Source organism: Schistocerca nitens, chromosome 7 (genome assembly GCF_023898315.1).
Source record: "Schistocerca nitens isolate TAMUIC-IGC-003100 chromosome 7, iqSchNite1.1, whole genome shotgun sequence".
NCBI classification, from domain to species: domain Eukaryota; kingdom Metazoa; phylum Arthropoda; class Insecta; order Orthoptera; family Acrididae; genus Schistocerca; species Schistocerca nitens.
In genome coordinates, this window is record NC_064620.1 from 202,089,702 (window position 1) to 202,095,688 (window position 5,987).

The 5,987-nt window shown below is 44.3% G+C and overlaps 1 pseudogene; it reads right to left on the bottom strand.

Moving 5' to 3' along the window:
* Nucleotides 1-1,933: 1,933 nt before the first annotated feature.
* Nucleotides 1,934-2,051, bottom strand: LOC126195863 (5S ribosomal RNA; annotated as a pseudogene).
* Nucleotides 2,052-5,987: the final 3,936 nt, after the last annotated feature.

Consider the following 5,987-nt stretch of genomic DNA (forward strand, 5'->3'; position numbering starts at 1 on the left):
CGAAAAGGGATATCAGATTTATTCCATATTTCTGGATTTCCAGAAGACTTTTGATACCGTTCCTCACATGCGACTTGCAATCAGATTGCGTGTATCTGTAATATCATCTCATCTGTACGAATGGATGCATGATTTTTTGTCAGAAAGGTCACATTTCGCAGGAACTGACGGAAATTAATCGAATGTAACGAAAGTGATAACTAGTGTTCTCCAAGGCAGTGTTATGGACACTCTGCTGTTCCTAATCTATACCAGGAGTTTCAGAAATAAGTACAGAATTTTTTTGGGATGGTAGTTTGGATATAAGTAATCTTTTTTAGTATGTGAATATGGGGTAGCTGACGCTTATTTACGACGGTAGGTGACCTCAAAAATTCATCGGTCGGCCTGATGGTGCAATAGACGACAATACGTATCCGTAAGTTTGGATGTCGGTACTAGCTCTCTAACGAGGAATCTCTGTACTAATTCCCTTTGTCCTCATTCGTTGCTGTGTACCTGACGTGTGTTGTCGTTTGTGGACTTGGACTCCACTTCAACGTAATTCGTAATCAAGTGTTGTAGCAAACGTAAGGTTGTGGGACAATGGTATGCACTTGCAAATTTAAAAAGGTAGTTCACTCTGTATCAGCATGAGTAGGACATGAAATTTTTCACTTGAAATGAACTTGCCGACACGCACTTGGTCTTTAGTGGTGCAGAAACTATGGAAGGAGCACGTCGTTTGTAAGCAGAACCTTATGCAAAGAGACGAATATCAAATCAGTGAACATTTGCTGTGGATCGTCGTCTCAGTGAAAAGAGCAAATTACAGGGAGAGTTCTAGGCTACCACGGAGGGTAGGCAATTCTGATTTCAAGGAACGAGTACCACAAACATTCGACAACAATCCTTCAAGTAGATTACGCTTTGTTGCTCATGCCCTACATGTTAGATCCAGCAATGTTTTCTTAATCCTGTGTAGTGATCATCTCGTCCCTACAAGTTGTGAAAGGCACCCATCGATTTTCCGATTCGGAACGATTTTGCTGTATGGTTTTTTGCAGCAAAGAATGCCAACTCCCAACTTCGCAAACATTGTTTTGAGGACAAATGAGCCCGCATCTCGTGGTCGTGCGGTAGCGTTCTCGCTTCCCACGCCCGGGTTCCCGGGTTCGATTCCCGGCGGGGTCAGGGATTTTCTCTGCCTCGTGATGGCTGGGTGTTGTGTGCTGTTCTTAGGTTAGTTAGGTTTAAGTAGTTCTAAGTTCTAGGGGACTTATGACCACAGCAGTTGAGTCCCATAGTGCTCAGAGCCATTTGAACCATTTTGAAGGACAAATGAATTGACTTTCACCCGCGAAGGAATGTTCGACAGTTGCTACTCGCATGTATGTTCTCGTGAAAATCCTCGAGGTATGGTTGTCCACTATTTTAAGAAACGATTTTCGGTTAATGTTTGTAGTGGGTTTATTCACAACGAATTAGTGAGGCTATACATTATTCCACACCGTCTAACTGCTCCTGTTTGTCGTGTACTTCTCGAACACGCACTTCCCGGCCTTCTAGAAGATGTGCCGCTTCAAAACAGAAGACAAATGTTTTTCCAGCATAGTGGGGCACCTTCCCATTTCACAAATCAAGTGAGAAGCTTCTTGGACAGACAATACCCTGATTACTGGACCTAATGAAACTGTTCACTGGTCTGCAAGATCCCCAGATCTCACACCTAAAACTAAAACTAATCTCCCCCTGAACAGACCATGAAGGCCCAACCGTACCGACCGGCCGCCGTGTCATCTTCAGCTCATAGGCGTCACTGGATGCGGATATGACGCGGCAGGTGGTCAGCACACCGCTCTCCCGGCCGGATATCAGCTTCCGAGACCGGAGCCGCTACTGCTCAATCAAGTAGCTCCTCAGTTTGCCTCACAAGGGCTGAGTGCACCCCGCTGGCCAACAGTGCTCGGCAGACCGGATGGTCACCCATCCAAGTGTTAGCCCAGTCCGACAGCGCTTAACTTCGGTGCTCTGACGGAAACCGGTGTTACCACTGCGGCATGACTGTTGGCCCAGATCTTACACCACTTGACTTTTATCTTTGGAGCCTCGCCAAGCCCCTAGTGCATCGAATTCCTGTAAACACTGTGGAAGAACTCGCAGCTCGAATTGCTGTTGCTGGAGCAGAAGTCCGTGATCAAGCCAATGCAAAATTACCCAAAGTCCACCGATCCGTGATTCGACGGTTTGAGTTATGCCATCGAGTCAATGGCGCACACTTCGAGTATTTACTACAATAATCACAATGAACAGTGAAGTTTCTTCCAGGCAAAGCCAATGGGTTTTGGCGTTTTCTAGAGTGCTATGTGTCAGAAGTAGTAGGGTAACAGGGTCATTGAACCACTCTCCACTGCTGCCAACTTTAATCAAGATGTCGGATCCAAAATGGAGGCCATAGATGTGGCAACATCACAATGACATCATAGCAGGAAGTACAAATTTTGGCGGGAAAATACGTCAACTGGGCTACCTCCACTAACCTAACCCATCCCCTCCCCCTCCCTCCCTCTCTCCCCAAGAAAATTGTTGGAAAATTTTGGCGAACAAAATGGCAGAGAAAGAAGGTCACTTGGGCTACCTCCACTAACCTAAGAAATTTGAGATAAAATTTTGGCGGTAAGTTCAAATTTTGGTGAGAAAATAGGTTAACTGGACAACCTTCACTAACCTCAATCATCCAACCACCATCTCTTCCTTGGAATTGGGGGAAACGGTATCCATCCAGTTGCTAGAGAGTAAGGAGTCTACTTTATAGAATTATGAACAGCCGCCCAGTTGCAACTGGTTGGCTGTTCATAATTCTATTACGTGGAACCGTTGCTGTTGTGCAGCTATGTTTAAAATACTGAGTCTACTTTATTTATTTTCAGTGGGAAGCTGGAACAATTTATTTAGGAGGTGGATTTCACATCGTTAATTTACTATGTTGACACAAAACACTCGCCCTGATATGCTTGAGGCCGCAATACATAGCCTACAGTCCTGCAGACTACTCGCAAATTAGGTTAAATAATGCAGTACATTGATGTACAGACACGCAAACAATTGTAAATTGCCAAAATAATGCGTGTAGAACGGTCTGCAAACAAGCTCGCTAAATGTAAACTGTCGAGATAATGCATTGCACAGCCTACAGACACATTCACAAAATAATGCAGTTCACTGATGTACAGACATGTCCCTATTCTTAGAACTGTCAAAATAATGCATGTATAACGTCTCCAAACATGCTCCCAACGATTAAGCACCCGAAATAACACAGTGCGCAAACACTCATTGCATGTAGAAACGATTTCGAACCATCGTTAAGAAATTCGACATATCAGCGATCTTTTCCCAACAGAGGTCCAAGACGTGCACGCTAGAGCAGCATGCACACGCTGGTACAGCCGGTCACACACGCAAGACGCATGTGGGCGCGCACTTATTTACCTGGTCACTGTGGCTCATGCACTGAAGCGTTGTCTTTGTACCTGCTGGTCCAGCGCCGGCCTAACTGTCAAGCGAGATGTTTTCCTACCGACCCACCTCGCATGCGCAGCTGAAAGGTTGTCAGTGTTATACTGACGTCTCATGTCCATGTAAACAAAAGCCAGATCTCCCTCTCGACACACTGTGGGAATCTTTTGCGTTGCTTTCGGAAACTGTTTACGAAAATATCCAATAGTAACATCGAATGCATTCTTCCTGATGGTCCTGACGAGGCACCCTGTCCATTATGTGTACCCTTATTGGAAATCACAACGTCCTGCTTTCAACAAACGTCTCAGAAACGATAAACATTCTCTGTTGTTCGCACCACTAAATGCCTTCATCATGTCTATGCATCCTTGTTAAAAGTGCTGTTAATCATAAAAGCATTCATGTTGTTTGGAAAGAGAGCACTGTTTAACCACAGATGGGAAAATCAGAACTATTACCCAAACAGAATTCGAAGCACTGTCTTACAGAAGAGAAAAATGGCTGGAATTTTTGGTGTCCTATCGCTGCTGGTCTGGAGAGGTCCTAGTGCCACAATGGCGGATGAGGGACAGTATCCTGCCAGAGATGAATTGTCTGCTTGGACATGTCTATGATCACTAGAACAGAGAAGATATCACTTCACTCTCAGAACTTTCCATAGATACCTTTCTCCTACCTTGTTCAAACCAGTCTGTAGAGGCCCCTATGCCCCGCACAAAGGATGTCTTGTGAGCAAATGGAGCATTCTGATTTGCTCTTACTGAATTTACCAGGGAAACTGCTGCTGTTGCTGCCCGTGTGGAAGCACCGTGCGCCATCTTCTGCAGATGAGACTTCCAGCAGCAACACTTTTTTGTACAGATCGGCATATCACACTGACAGTTAAACCCTGCAACAGTGATCTACAGATCATGATATACAGAGAGACACTTCCTCAATTACACTCCTGTGCCACAGACGATGAAAGCTTGAATATTTCATTGTGGGCTGATCTCCAACCTGGCAATATATCACCACATACCGTATCGATGTAGTAAACATACAATTCATATCCTGCACCATACAAAATCATCACTTCTCCATCCTGCATATAGTTATCAACCACCAGACACCCATACACGAACCACGGGGTGGTTCCCCTCCACACAAAAATGTTAATGTATCTGGCTCCGACATGCATGTTTGCTTGCTTTCTACGCCCATATCAACACTCTGGAATTACAAGGACATATGTATTATCACATGGTTTGCCAGAATATCATACCATTCACGCGATGCTTCTCGATATCAAACATATAGCAGTATGCTACCAGTCGCTTGCACAGTATAACTTCGAAGATACAGACAGAAACCTAAAACTTCAGCGAGGTGCAGCGAGATTGAACGTTCTGTAAACCACTGAGAACTAGAAACGTATCTCGTCAGCGAAGAACTTTACGTGAAAACTCGAAAACTATAAAGGAAACTGACATTTCCACTCGCGAATACCAATGTCAGTGATATAACAGATTCCAGATCATCCTTATAATTTACAAAGTCAACATAGGTGTCTCTCATGTCTACAGAACCAGCAAAGTGTCTTCCACCCATCTTTCACCTGCTAGATGCACACAACACACACCACAACCGATGTTCTCTCAACAAAATAAAGACGGGAAATGTACAGACGCAGTCAACCAAACAATTTACATGGGAGGGAATAATGGTACAGCTTAAATTTGAATAGAGAACACACATGATCACGAAGGCTGTCCAACACATACTATTAGTTCGCTATTCAGCCATCTGGAGGGCGACATGATTAGGTCAGCTACATTGCTGGCCTTTCCAGTGGAATGGATCCCACTGTACACTGGAAGCATCTATCATTCCCGCCACAGTCCACAGCCGCCATGTACTCGCACACCAGACAGAATCGTCCTAGGAAACAGATAACGTATACATTTCATCGCTGTACTTACAATTAAATATTACGTTTGCAGACTCAATTGGACGACATTCGACAATGAGTAAAGTATCGGACATACCCGCTGCTGACAGCTGTGTCTCAGAACATAGAAATATCTGTACCATTCTTATGACTGGACATAATTTTCCAAGGAAAAAAATCTTCGCTTCTCTTTGCAGCTATCATAGTTTTCCACGTCAAATCCATACCTTCCTTACGACAGGACATAGTCATTTTCTTTGTACCTGCTAGAACACACGCATACTTCATAAGCCTGCTGCTCAAGGCAAATCTATCACGCATCCCCTACTACTAAGTACAATACTTCATCAATAACTGAATACTGGCGATACGAAACAATACTGAGCGAAAGGCAGCGTTGGGTGGACATGTCTCATAAGTTTTTCTTGCGAATTGTACCACTGTGTCTTAGAAAAAGAGGTGTAATCGTCTCACAAGCCACGAAATGTTTAAAACACGATCGCAGCGGCCATGTTACTGTCATAAGCGGTCTTGGTTCTACAGTTGCTCACAAGTA